The following is a 15,499-nucleotide window of genomic DNA, read 5'->3' as shown; positions in this document are numbered from 1 at the left end:
TGTGTTCTTTCCTCAAGCTATCTCACCCACATTTAACTTTTATCACCAACTAGAAATAGACGACTTACAAAATTTATTCCCCGTCACCCCAGTCTTTTCTCTATTTCAATTACTATATCTAACTACTTACTTGACGTTTCCACTTGGACATTTCAAAGGAATCTCAAAATACATATCTCCCCAAACTAACTCGTGAGCTTTTCCATCAAAGCCCATCTCCCCTAGTGTTCTCAGTCTGAGTAAGTGGTACTGCACCCATTGGTTAAAGATAGTCTCCCAGGAGTCCTCCTTGATAACAGTCTTTCCCTTACCATCCTCAACTGATTATTCACCAAATCCTGTTGATTTAGCTTCTAAACTCATCTCATCAACCTCTACACTTAAATGCATCACCACCAACAACACTAGATTCAAATAATCCCGATCTTTCACCTGACCAAATACAGTGGCCTCTGACCCGTCTCCACACTTCCATTCTCCTAGTCACTCTTCAGATTGTGAACATAAGAGCTTATTTAAAGCATTCAGGACTACACCCAGCCCCCATTAGCAGTAATTCCCACTGCTGTTAGGATTAATCAGTACTAATCTCCTAAATACTATTTAAGGTTCTGCATGATCTAGGTGCCCCTCTCCAGCTTCCTTTTCCTTCACATCAGGCCATCCTGATGGCTTCAACCACCTGGCGTTTCATTTTCTCATATTTGCTATACTTCCATTAGCACAGCACTTGGCAAATGCCTTCCCTTACATATTCTCATACCCATCCTCTCTCCATGGAGTTGGCTGTTACTTCAAAAAGAGCACTTCCCCAAGAAACCCTTGGTGGACCTCACTGACTTGCATAAATGGCCCTAGTATAGGTTCTCATAGCCCCGTTCTCCTCATCTTCACAGCATTAATCACCATCGCCATGTATTTATACTTGTTAGCTCCATAATAGAAATCATTGTCTCTGTTTTCAATTAGGGTTTTGTGTCATAATGCTGTGCACAATTTTGTCCATAGAGATATGCACTAGCATTTGTCAGGGTAAATAACAAACGATGAGTGGAGTGTGTGCTGGTGGCACCAAGATAGAATTGCCTGATGAATCGGTCTTACCCTAACAAGGGACATACTTTAGGAACTGGACACTTAAAGTCAGATATCTTTGTTTCTTGTCCCTGATACACTACGTGTGCCTTGGAGCCAGAATGTCTGGATTAGAACTCATACTCGACTACTTTGTTGTGTGATCAGAAGTTATTTAATTGCTCTAAGTCTCAGTTTCCCCACTCATACAATAGGGATAATACTGATACTTACATAGCTGCATGACAGTGATATTTGAATAATACTCTGGGATCACATTCTAAGTTGTCAATAAACGGTAGCCATTATTAATGCTATTTTTGTTTGATTATGTCTGTTCAGTGGTTTCACAATTTGATCGACTTGGTCTTGCTGTAGTTAATATTTAAGGTCAATTTTCCCAGTAGGAGTCTCCCTCTCCCTCCTCCCCATTCTGCACATATTCCCTGGAGCCATAGACTGTGAGGGGACTTCACATGTCTGTGCTTAGACCTGCTATGGACTGCTCTCAGAAGTTCCTGCATTAGCAGCCATGTGATAGCTTCTTAGATCTGACCACAAAGGAAATGTTGTTGGATCCATATTTGATTCTTGCCATAGATATTTGCATTAAAACTGCAGATGTCTTGAGGACAAACTAAAAGGCTTTCAGAAAATGAAACAACTTTTTAATGCTCCTCTTATTCCAAAAACACATATTTAAGTAAAACTGGAAACATGAGTATGTTTAGCAGTCTTCTGCCTTGTCCCTCTTTTTGGGTTATCCTTTTTAGGAGGTAAATTTAAAGTTCAGCACATCTTTGGCACAGGGTCAGGGGCACTGTGTTCACCGTGCTGTTTTCTCTCACCCTGTAAACCATTGCCTCTGTTGTGCTTATCTGTTCTCTCTGCTTGGCATCGCTGTGACAGTCTCTACCCGCCTTTTTGCACAGCTGTAGCCTTGGAAATATTGCTGTCTTCATTTCCATTTCAAATACAAGACTCTTTCTCCAAGGAAATGCTTACAAAGCATGCAAGGATCACCAACCTGATGCTTCTCAGAGAGCTGTCTTCACATTGAGTGTGTGCTGTGATTGGAGTTAGATTTTCCACCATCACTAAGTCATGGTTGGATTGTTTAGTTTAGTAGCAGCAATGCTTACTGAGGGGCTCTTATCTGCCAGGCATGGGCTGTGATAATCAAATTGTCCTTTACTCAGGGGCCTGGGACCAGTAGCCAGAATAGCCAGGTGACTAACCTTGAATAAAACACATCTGACTACGTGCATATCTTAAAGAATCTTCTACATCTACAGCAACACTGCGGCTAGAAATGTACATTATTTTCAATATACTGCTATAAAATGGGATGCCAAAAACTAAAACCCACAATAAAAACCAGTGGCTTTGCAATCTCAGTAAAGGGCTGTCAGAAGGAAGAATAGTTGCTATTAAAAAATTATGGGAAAAGCAGAAACATTAATTTTGTATGTCTTACATTACTGTGTTTACAGTCTGTTATGTTTTAGATAAAACTCTAGGAAAGCTTGCTCCTCGTTTGTATGCAGCTAGTTTTAGTGTGCTTCTCCACTGGAAAAGAATAGGGAAAAATCAAATAAATATGTTTGTGCACAAGGAAAAAATAATTTGCTTGCCAAAGGAAAAACTTATGATGTTGAAAGCTATTCTCCAGAGGTAGTTTTTGTGAAAAAGGTTTGCTTTTTCCTTTTTAAAATTGTTTGATCTTCCATTGTGTCATTTGTGGAGAAGTTCAGTACCAGGAAAAGTATCAAAATACATAACCATTAAAAGCCTTGGGTTGTGAAGCAAAACATATGTAAAAGATCAAGATTTTAGGACTTAAAAAAATACCTAATGTATCCCAAATCAAAGCAATCTGTTATATCATTTAAATTAAGAGAAAATGGCAGAACATTCTTTCTTTGAAGCAGAAGAATTTAATCTCCCATCTTTAGGGAATCCAGGGATAGATGATGGCTTCAACTACATTTGGGTGTCAAGTCTACAGTCATGTCAAAGCAGCATGACTTCCACTAAACATGTGCCATTCCTGGACTTCTTCTTATGATTTTTGTCTCATTAAAGACCTCAATCAGTTGTGAAAATTTAGGAAATCTAGCTGGAATTTTAGGACCCACTCTTGACAAGTTCCTTTTCCTTATCCTTTTTTTCTTTTTAACAATGTCCAGACAGTTTTAAACATCTTCTAAACATGTCCCCTTTTCTCTATCTTTACTATATCTATCCTATCCAGGCTATGTTTGCCTTGCCTGGGTGAGAAATCTTCTACCCTGATAGCTTCCTGTTCTGATACTTTATTACACGCCATACTGTTTGTGACAATGACAGTTATTATTCAGAACCACAAAGTTTATCTTCACTCATCTGCTTAAAATAATTTGATACCTCTACTGGCTCTTAAGATGATGGCCACAGGCTTATTTAACATGGATGCAAAAATCATGAATTGTCTCCCCATATTATATTTTACTTCTTATTCTACCATTTAGTTTCATTGGTTTCTAAATTTCTCAGATGTATTCGGTTCTGTGCCTGCCTGTTAGGATTTAGATCTAAAATATTCCCCACTAAGTTTGTGCTCATGGGTGGGGCATTGTTAGAGGTGAGTTACTGGGGGCATGATGTGGAAGGGTATATTCTTGTCCCTGCCTCTTTCTTCTCTGTCTACATCCTAGCCACTATGAGGAAAACAGTATTCCTCTGCCAGAGCTTTTCCACCATGCCTTTCTGCCTGGGAGCCAAATAACCATGGACTGAATCCTCTGAAAATCACGAGCTAAAATAAACCTTTCCTCCATTAAGTTTCAATGTCAAATATTTTTCCCCCCAGTAACAGGTAAAATGACTAATACAGATTTTGGAACCAAGAATTGGACTGTTGCTGTGACTATACCTGATCATGTGGTTTAGAAGCTTTTGGAACTGGTTTCTATGAGGAGTTTGGAAAGGTTTGGAGATGCTGTCTAAAGAAGCCTTAGCATATTGTAAGCAGAGATTGATGATAGAGACTCTGGTCAGAACTTAGAAGACTAGAGTACTGATAAGAATGCTAACAGTAAAGCCAGGCTCAGGAGGTTTTAGTTAGGAACAAAGACTTCATTGGCAGTTAAACTAGTGGCCACATTTGTTAAACACTAGCAGAAAGTTTGTCTTCATTTTGCCCATGTCTTGAGATTTTGTGGGACACTGAGATTGAGGTGGTGGACTAAGTGATCTGGTGGAGGAAATGTCAGGGCAGCCCAATATTCAGGCTGTGGCATGGGTACTGCTGATTGCTTTTAGTCAGATCTACAGAGAGAATCAGGAGCAAAATACAGAGCCAAAATAGAAAGTTTCCAGTTTTGCTTGAAAGAAATGCCTGCAAATTTGGGCCATGGATGTTGTGGTTGCTGAAAAAATTAACAATAGCAGAATACAAAACAAACACACAAAAATCAATAATCTTGTTGTACAGCAACAATGAGCCCACTAAGAAAGAAATTAGGAAAACAATCCCATTTATAATAGCTTCAAAAAATTAGAAACTTAGGAATTAACTTAACCAAGGTAAGGGAAACATCTCTATAATGAAAACTAGAGCACTCTAGATAATAAGATTGAACAGGACACCTGAAAATGGAAAAGCATACCCTGTTACTGGATAGGCAGAATAAATATTGTCAAAATGACCATATTATCAAAAATTATATATAGATTTAATGAAATTCCAATCCAAATGCAAACAGCATTCTTCATAGAACTAAAAAAAGCAATCCTAAAATTTACATGGAACCAGAAAATATCGAGAATTGCAAAAGCAGCACTTGGCAAGAAGAGCAAAGCAGGAGACATCACAATCCTGGATTTCAAATTATACTACAAAGCTTCGGTGATTAAAAACAGCTTGATACTGGCACAAAAACAGACACGCAATCAATTGATCAAAATAGAAGATACAGAAACAACCCCAGGCACAATCAGCCTTCTGATGATTGACAAAGGGGCCAAAAAAGACATTGGAGAATAGAAGGCCTCTTTAACAAATGGTGCTTGGAAAACTGTTTATCCAGATACAGAAGAATGAATCTAGATCCATATTGCTCACTCTGTACTAAAATAAAATCAAAATGGATGCTGCCGACCTTGACATCTTCCAAGTGGTGTTGGTTTTCAGGACTGAAGAATGCAAGAGTTAAGGGTTCACAGAAGATTCCAACCCGATTTCAGAAGAAGGCCTTGGAGGCCAGGCAAAAATGTGAGACAGGGTATGGTCCCTATGAAAAGTCCCCGAGAAAGTAATGTGTGAAGCTATGAGAGTAAAGCTGAAGGTATAGTCAAAAGCTCAGGAAATTGGAGATGCCAGGAATGTGGAATATCTGCTGAAGAAACCTCAGGCAGTGAGCAGAGCCAGCCCAAGAGAGAGGCCATGTTGGCTACAACCAGCAAGGCCATAGAGGTGGGGCTGCCCAAGTGCTTTGGATGTCACATCTCACCACAACCTGCTATGACTGCTGGACAGGCAACTACAAGATTTAATGTTTGTCCTTTGAGGTTTTGATCTTGTTTTGGTCTCATTTTTCCTTGTCTTCCATTCCTCCCTTTAGAATGGGAAGGCATACCATTTGCCAATGTATGTTGGAAATATTTAACTTCGTTTTGATTTGTACAGGGCTTTACAGCTAAGAGTTTGCCTTGAGTCTCAGAAGAGACTTTGAACTTAGATTTTTCAGTAATGCTTGAACTGTTAAGATTGGCAACTCTTAGAGATGGACTAAATACACTTAGGATAATGAGATGAACATGAGTCTCTCAGAATCCAGGGGCAGAATGTTATGGTTTAGATCTAAAGTGTCCTCCAAAAGTCTTATATGTTTGGAGATGGGGCCTGGTTGTAGGTGGGTTGCTGGCGATATGACCGGGAAGGATGTATTCTTGTCCTTCCTTCCTCCTTCCTCTCTCACCTTCCTGACTGCCATGAAGTGAGCAGCTTTCCTCTGCCATGCCCCTATACCATACTGTTCTGCCTTTGAGCCAACCAATCATGAACTAAATCCTCTGAAAACAGTGAGTCAAAATAAACTTCTCCTCCATTAAGTTGAGATTTTATCTTATCAATGGGAAAACTGACTAATATACTGCACAAAGCCCTATATATTTTGTGCTCTGCTTGAAACATTCTCACAATCATACCACATATTTTTCCCATATCTACTTCTACTCTGAATTAACTGCTCCTTCCCTTCAAATTTCAGCATATTTATCACTTTATAAGGAAGTTTCCATTGACCTTTCTCACAAGGTCATTAGTCATTCCCTTCCATGCCCATAGTTCTTTCTAGCTTTTTTTTTTCCAGTACTGAGAATTGAATCCAGAACCTCATGCATGCTAGGCAAGCACTGTACTGCTGAACTAAATTCCCAGGCCTAGTTTTTCATATACTGGCTAAAGTAGTTTGTGCTTTTATGTCTGGGATTAAGTACTATCTCCCTCTGCCTCCTTTACTTTGCTGAAAGCATGAACATTGTTTTGCACATCAATGCAATAAAATCACCATTTCCCAAATAAATATTAAATAAATGAATGAATGAATAGTTCTGATCTCTATAAGGAAACTACAAAATGAGAGAGATAAACAACAACAAAACAAAATAGAAAAGTAGAACATAGAAAGACCCTACAGTGGCTATCTACTTTCCATTCTTTATGGTTATTTTTATATATCATTGAAGCAGAACTGATAGCCCCATTTAGCTAAAGAACTATTGTGTTACCATTACCAAAAGATAAAAGTGAGCTTCTGCAAAGACTTGTTGAAGAATGTTGTGTCAGAGTTTTAGCCAAAAATAAAATTGATTTTAAATGAAGAAAGTTTTTGAAAATCTTCTAAAGAGGTATGGACAAATGAAGAGCATGATCAAGGGATGGTGCAGTACCAGAAAGCAGTAACAGCAGGAGTAAGAGGATAAGATTGTGACACCAGAGCTTAGTATGAATTGGGACTATGGGCCAGGAATCTTCCACTGATGCCATGGTCCAGGAAGAATGTGGAATTGACTCTATATACATATAGTTCCAAAGCAGACAGAGTATAGGGGAGAAATGTTCTCTGTTTTTTGCTTCTCCTCTAATCTTTTGCCCTTGTCTCCCATTGGTTGATCCCAATTAGGGTCATGTGGTAAGCAAGCCTTGGATTTGTAGTTCACAGGGCTGAGCTTTCTGTGCAAACAGTGGATGGCAAATGAGAATGGATACACAGAAAAGGCTGGGATCAATCACAGATATTCTACTTATGCCATGGGGGAAAAAGTGTCTCTCCATTAATGAAGGCATTCATTTTACAAGACAAGAAAGTGGTGTTTAAAATGTCAACAATTCTGAATGCCTACAGAATTGTGGTTGGCCATATCTGTGTAAGCCAATCTGGGTTACAAAGGTAAGTAAGCCACATAGGAAAATTATAATAAAAATTCAAATTCTTTTAAAATGAAGAGTTTCTTTGAAAAAAGATTTATTTTAGCTAACAGATATACAAAGAATGACTTAGCAGCAATGAAGAGCCAAAGGATACACAGTAAAGATAAAAATATAAAGTTATGGACTGCATTTGAACAGTGGTGATGCAGGTAACATCTGTGAGCCTCAGCTGCTGTGATACAAAGAATACTGGCTCCCCAAAGATGTTAAGAGTCCTAATCCCTGGAACTTGTGGATATAATAGGTTACATGGCAAAGAGGAATTAAGATAGCAGATAGAATTCAATTTGCTAATCCTTAACCATCAAATAGAGAGATCACCCAATAAAAAGAGTCCTCGAAAGTGGAAGAATAGACAGAAGAGGTCAGAAGGATACTATGTGAGAAGTACTTCAAAGTTGCTGTTATTGGTCGGGGATTTAGGTCAGTGGTTTTGCCGCCTGCTGTGCAAGCTCAAGGACCCAAGTTCGATCCCCGGTACCAAAGTTACTATTATTGACTTTCAGGATGGAAGAGGAGTCATACTCTAGAAGCTGGAAAACCAATGACAATGAATATTTCCATAGGGCTTCTAGGAAAGAATTCAGGGCAGGAGACACCTTGTTTTAGTTCAGCAAGACCTGAGTCAGACTTCTGACTGCTTACAGAACTAAGGTCATAAATGTCTGTAGTTTTAAGCCACTGGGTCTTTTATTTTTTTATTTTTTTTGGTACCGGTGATCAAACTCGGGACCTTGCACTTGCGCAGCACGTGCCGGAACCACTGAGCTAAATCCCTGGCCCTAGCCACTGAGTCTTTGATAATTTGTTTATACCAAGGACAGAAAACTTACACAGTTTTTTTATGTATAAAATGGGGCAAACAATCTTGCTATTGCTGGGAAATTTAAAATATGACAAAGCTGCTCCAACACCCCTTCCCATACCAAGAATTTTAAGGGTAAGATTTTTGTTTTATGTTTTTGAAGGCTGATAGTTTTTAACATTATATTTCTTTTTACTAGCATAATTTAAGCTAAAACCAAACAGAAAATACTAATTTGGCAAATTTGAAGCCATGGCTTGGGGGATTTAAATCAGAACAATCAATTTGGAAAACAGGCAGCATTTACTAACTCCCACTATGCACACATCTTGTGATCCAGAAATTCCAGTCCCAGATGTGTGTATACCAAATAGAAATGTCCACCGAGAGGCACACAGGCACATTCAAGGTGTTATAGATTATAATCATAAGCTAGAAGTGTCCCAAGTGTGCGTCAATAATATAACAGATAAAATAAATTTTGTGAATTCATCCAGTAATACACATGAGCATGAATCTTGGGAGCATAATGAAGAACAAGGGAAGATAAACACAAAAAATATTACTGTGAGACTTAAAATTTATAAAGGGTACAAAAACAAGTGAAACTTAGTAAGAAACTGTCTAGCTAGGTGGTAGTACATGCCTGCAATCCCAGCACTCTGGGAGGCTAAGGAAGGAGGATCACAAGTTTGAATTTTGTGTGGTCAACTCAGTGAGATCCTATCTCTAAATTTTAAAAATCACAAAAGTGCTTGGGATGTAGTTTAGTGAGAAGGCTCTGGGTTCAATTCCCAGTACTGAGAGAGAGAGAGAGAGAGAGAGAGAGAGAGAGAGAGAGAGAAAGAAGGAAGGGAGGAAGGAAGGAAGGAAGGGAGGGAGGGACTGTTTTCCAAGGTAGCTATACAGTTTTGTATCTACTAGCACTGCATTAGAACTTTACTTGTTTCCATCCTTGTCAGCACAAGGTAATGTTAAAATTTTTCTTTTCTTTCTATGTAACTATGTATGTATGTACCTGTTTTTCTTTTTTCTTTCTTTCTCTCTCTCTTTCTCTTTCTTTCTTTCTTTCTTTTTCTTTCTTTCTTGCGGCATTCTAAAAGTTACATATTAGTGCTTATTATGTTTTTTTGGTTTTCCAGTTTGGCCTTGAACTTGGGTGGCTGATTCTTCAAGACATTTAATTTCTAGTGCAGAAGAATTCTCTAAAAGTCTAATCAGCTGAATTATAGAGAAGTCATTTTGAAATATTTTCCCCTGCTTATGAAGTGCACCTTCTGGAAATAAGTCTGCTTATAAGATCTTATTTTTAAATGACTTAGTTTATTTATTATAATAAGTGCATATGTCTTTAAAATTAATTGTAAAATGTAAAATAAATCTCACATATATTGTTAGTTAAAGTAATACAACTGTAGTAGCTGAAGAGTTAATGATGTGCCATCCCAAAATATGCTGAGTTCATATACTGATTGCTTTGTACCGAAAACACTGGGCCAAAGCAATAGTTGCAGGAAGGGCTATCAGACTGTTTTCCTACTGTGGCAGGCCATAAAGATTCCTTTAGGTGGGCTTTCTTCCCATATCAAGTTAAAAAAAAAATAGCTGTGATCACCAGCTATGGATCTGAATAAATAAATTCAGCAATCAACCTTTATCTTCATCTAGCCTAACATATATCCCCATCTCTTATCCAGTCTGCTACAATTTACCTCCCCTAGCCATGGATCCCTTTGTCCTATTATTTCTTCATAGATTCATCAATCTTTTTCTAAAAAGTATAAAAGCATCTGTGTTGGCTATTTCTTCAGATCTTTACTCTCTTGTGAGGGTCCCTGTGTGTACTTATAACTAACAAAACTGGTGTGCTTTTCTCTTGTTAATTTGTCTTGTGTCAATTTGTTTCCTAGACGCGCTGCCAAAGAACTCACATGAGAACTAAAGGGAGAGGAGGCGATCTTTTCCCCCCACCCTACATAACAAATAGACTGTGAAATCTCAAGGTACAGTCCAGGCAGCTGCTTAAGTAGCCAGAATAGCTTTCCTCTAGACTCTGTCCTTTGGTCCCCTACCCTTCTGCCTTACTGTCTGCATCCTGCCAGGAGAAGGAGAACATGGTTGGAGGTGCATGAGAGACTTGCAGATAAAGTCTTCAAAATGCACGTATGCTTATCATGAATCAAAACTGAGTCAGTTCAACAGGCTTCACTTTTTGTAGATGAGAAAGGGCTTCTGGAGATGGGAGGAGATGAGAAGGAGGAGAGAAGAAGGGGCAGTAAAAAGGATCAAGATTCCATATGTGTGTGTACCAGTACCCCAAGATGAATATATTCATTATATATTATGAAGGTATACTAATAAAAGTTTTAAACAAGAGAAAAAGTAAATGAATATTTCCCATAAAAAATCAAAACAAAGATACTTAGAAATGCAGAGCAGCTGCATGTGAATCCACAAAGAAGAGAGAGACCAAATTTGGTAAAGAACTCTGCACTTCACATATAATGAAGGAATGCTAAAAACTTGTTAGGGTTTCTATTTGGTTCAGTTCTATTTTTTTTTCAAAAATGACTAAAATAGATTCTCTTGTAGTACTACAGTTATAAAAGCATTGACAACCAGCTGCCAACATGAATTGATCAGTTTCCTTTCACCACCCATCCCATAGTTGTTTGAGCATTAAAAGTGATTAATACATTTCAGTTATCGTAGAGCTTGGCATAATTGATAGTAAATATTCAATTAATAGTAGCTCTAAAATATTACTAAAATTACTGCAAAAGTTATGTTATTTAATTTGTGATAGAAAAGAACAAAGTTGGAAAATTGAGGTCAAGGGAATAGTTTTAAAAGACAACTAATTCATAAGGGTATAGCACCTGATTAGTAACTAGGCTGGGAACAAGGGACTGATCCAGTTTAAACTAGAAAGCTGACCTGAGGATTTTCTAAGTGGGCCTTAAAAAAATGGTTCCTCCTCCTCTCTGGTCATGGAACCTTAAGGATGTGAGAAAAAGTTGCTACAATCATGACATTTCTGTAAGGAGGAAGCCTGAAAGGAAAGGCCAACAGCCAGAAAGACATTACAAAGAGAGAGTTGCTATTGGACAGTCTTCATCTCTGACCCTGACCTCAGAGCTGCCCTGTTTGTTTTAGTTCTGCTTTGCGTGCTGGGAGATTCTCTGGCACCTTTCCAATAAATCAACTTTGCACCTTAACTGGCACAAGTTGAGTTTTGTTATTTGCAACTACAAAGTCCAACCTAAGATAATATCCATGTAAACTTTTTGAGACCCTGGTAAAAAATTTTTTGAAGAAAGACTAAAAAATCTTTGCTGTGACAAGAATGGAAATCTACTCTCCTGAAAGAACAGAAAAAAATGCAAGATAAATAACTAAATAAACAGCTACAAAGAAGAGAATTACTTCTAAAGAAAGGAACCAGAAAATTGAAAATTGCCTCGGGACAATTCTAAGTTGCTGGCTTGCTTGTCATGGCAGAGATAGCTCTCCATTCTCCATGCTAATGATGAGGAGGCAATGTAAAGAAATACCTTACTTTAGCCATTGGTTTCAGTCGAAACTATGAGAGTTCCTAATACTCAGCAAATTGATTTTAATTTCCCCTATTTCCCACTGGATGCAAACATTAATCAATTGCTGAGATGGCAAAGGACACAAAACAGATGAGAAAAGAAAAAGAATGGATAATCCACACATTTTAAAATCCACCCACAGTAACTGAGAGGTGACCACTTATGGGTGGAATGAATTATTTATGTCCCCCCGAGGCAGTAGTTTAGAGAGGAAAAAAAAAAGAAATACTTTTATGTTAACATTTGGGCATAATTAAGTAGCAGAATATGTAATTAAAATAATAATGAGGAATATTCTAACATTCATGTACATTTTAAATGTTAATCTAATATTCACGAACATTTTAAAGTGTTCATGTTGGTAGTTTCTATGAGTGAAAATGCTACATTTTAAAATGTCATTTGTAGAGACTACCAACGTGATAATTTGTCACCAGGCTAATCCTGCAGCTGACTTAAAGCTCTTTGCATCACTGCAAATATCTCAGGAGTTGGGAGGTTGCAGCCCCGAAATGGCGTTCTGTTGAAATGTGAATCTGCATGCCCACCAACAGAGTCATACAGATGAGTATAGCATCCAGTAGGGGGCGCTCAGGACCCCATTAAGTGCCAGGTTGAGGAACTCAATTCAAATTGGAGGCATCTATTCACCCACCTTTCCTCCTGGGAGAACATTTGGTGTGCAAATTACTATGAATTGCCATGGTGCTTTTAAATGTATCAAAATTATATTCCAGGGTTTTGTTTTTTTGATACCAGGGATCGAACTCAGGTCCTTGCGCTTGCGCAGCAGGTGGCGAAACCACTGAGCTAAATCCCTGTCCCCCCGCCCCCAGAAACCACTGAGCTAAATCCCTGCCCCCCCCCAGGGTTTATTTTATGTTTGAGCTGTTTCAAGGGAAAGGGGGCAATTGGTATTTATAGCAAGTTATTAAATTTGGAAATAAACAGACTTACACATTAAATTCTGAATTATAATGACTGCAACAAAGCTTTCAGTTTTGTTTTGCTTTTTTTGAACTCTTAGTGAGTCTGGATTGGGGGGAAAGCAGCAAATGCTGTTTTGTGTTTTTCTCATTTAAATTATGGATAGTTGTACTTATTTTTAAGGTAGACCATCCATTTATTTATTTTCTGGGCTACACACACACACACACACACACACACACACACACCCCACAATGGGTCTTTTAGTGATGAAATTATAAAACTGGATTCTCCCACATTATTCCCAAGAAAGACAGGGAATTACTTGCCTGCAGATGTTTCAGATCTAAGAAGTTATTTGTTCTGTTTGGAAATGTAAATTGAATACCTTTTAGCTGAACCTGGTCTCCGTGGATTAGGTTGTCTCTGAGACAAATGCTAATTTTCCAATTCTTCTTAGTGCTATATAGATTGCTTATTCTCAGGATGGCTATTATCCTTCAGGCAACTGCCTACAGGAAACCTGAAACGGGAATGGTGGGTACACTAATGGGCACCAACGTCACCCTGGAGGTCCCCTGAAAGAGGAAATGGATGTCCCAGTTGTGGCCTTAAGTGAGACTGGATGACGTGACTGTAGGCACAGAGGATTAGTTTGTACTGCTGCGTCACAGGACCACACCCACGTGGAAGGGCTTTCCTTAATAATTCCTTAACTAATGCTTCCACTGTCAGTAGTGCTGAGAAAGGTTAGACGGGACAGGAAATGAAGTAAGCCTTAGTGTGAAATGGTGTCTGAGAAAATCATTTCTCCCTGGGACCTACTGGCAATCTCTTCCAAACTCCAGGAGCATTCAAAGAAGACTGCTTGCTTAACAGCTCAGAACAAAACGTTGGCATCAAAAGAGTCTTGATCTGCTACTGAGAAATACTGTAAATTGCTAAACAGTTAACACCCTGGATTACAGCTGGACAATAAATTTATGCTATCAGCCAGCAATTAAAAAAAGCGAAGAAGCATACACTTAGAAGATTTTAAAACAGATTGATAATTTTAGGTCAGTTCAATCTAATAATAAATAAATTGAGGTCTGCATCTTTAATGCCTTTTTATAATTCACGTTTTCAGTTATTTATTCTTATTACATTCTGGGAAAGATTGGTCAACAATGAATTGGAAAGAAAAATAAAATAGTGTATCTCAGATTGTGTGAGATACTTGTGTTAACATCTTCATTGAATTTTCTTATCTGAAAGATGCCAGAGAGTTATTGTAAACAGCAAATGAGAGGATACTTGGAAAATGCTTAGCCCACAACTAGCACTTAGTAACTACTCAAGAGATAGCAAATTCTCACATATAAAATTGCTACTATTTAATTTGGGATTTAAAAGAACAAGAGAAACTCACCAAGTGAAGAAGTTAAGAGTGAAGGTTGGTGAGAGGAACAGAAAATACAATAATGTGAATTTATTAAAGGCCATGTCAATAAGGCTGAAAACTTGATTGTACAGGTCCAAGCCCGAAAAACTAATGTGTAGGTATGAACATTATGTGTCATGGAATTTGATAGATAATCATCTTCAATAGGCCTGTGCTTCTTAAAAAAAAATTTTTTTTTTTTAAACAGGGTCTCACTATACTATATAGTTCAGGCTGGGGTTGAACACACTATGTTGCTCGGGCTGGCTTCGAACTTGTGGCAGTCTTCTTGCCCTAGCTTCCTGAGTGCTGAGATTACAGGTGTGCACCACCACCCTGGCAAAAATTAATTTTAAAGTCCTCAAAATTTGAACATGATCGTTATGTACTACAAACATGCAAAAGTATGTATATGTGTGTGTGTATATATATATATACATATTCACATACACACATATATACTATATATACTATGTATATTCTATATATCCCTATATATATGAGAAGGGGTTCTAAAGATGAAGAGAAGGGGAGAGAGGGGAGGGGAAGGGGATAGAAAAAGAATGAAGATGCGTCATGTACATATACCAACTTCCTGCATTGAATAGAATCTTTATGTACTATAAATATGTACCAAAAAAAAAAAAGTCCTCAAAATTCAAATAATTACGATTCTTCTATGTGTCCTAATTTTAGTTCTTAAAATATGGATACTCCACAAATTGGTAGTGTTTGATATTTCTCATAGAGGTGAGATTCAAAGTGATGAACTATAGGCATTTGTTTGTTTTGTTTTGTAAGACCAAGGGCCTTACCAAACGCTCCGAGGAGCTGACTATAGTGAAGCACACCCAGGGATCTCAGCGGTGCCTCCAGAATGTAAGGCCAAGGGCCTTACCAAATGCTCCAAGGAGCTGAAGTGGAGCACACCCGGGGATCCCAGCGGTGCCTCCAGAATGTAAGACCAAGGCCTTACCAAATGCTCCAAGGAGCTGACTACAGCGAGGACCACCCGGGAAGGAACACACCAGCCATGTTGGGAAAACAGACCTTTATTAGTCTGGCCAGACGGCACTCCTGAAGCAAAATAGCTCAGAGAGGCCACTGGCTCAGAGTCCGACGCTGTTTTATAGGGGGTTGGCGGGGGGGTTAACATGTAGATTTACAGAAAGAAAAGAACAAAGGTTAGTGGCTCACTG

At 38.4% G+C, this 15,499-nt stretch overlaps 1 protein-coding gene across 2 annotated transcripts in view; it reads right to left on the bottom strand.

The window, feature by feature from the left end:
• The window catches only part of Tmtc2 (transmembrane O-mannosyltransferase targeting cadherins 2), a 531,775-nt gene that overhangs the window by 417,779 nt on the left and 98,497 nt on the right, over positions 1–15,499 (bottom strand). The window lies entirely within an intron of this gene.

Source organism: Heterocephalus glaber, unplaced genomic scaffold, assembly GCF_053883595.1.
Source record: "Heterocephalus glaber isolate CG9 unplaced genomic scaffold, H.glaber_assembly_v1.0 deba00001572, whole genome shotgun sequence".
Taxonomy (NCBI): Eukaryota; Metazoa; Chordata; class Mammalia; order Rodentia; family Bathyergidae; genus Heterocephalus; species Heterocephalus glaber.
The sequence above is the reverse complement of the archived record's forward strand: the minus strand, read 5'-3'. Positions and strand labels throughout refer to the sequence as shown.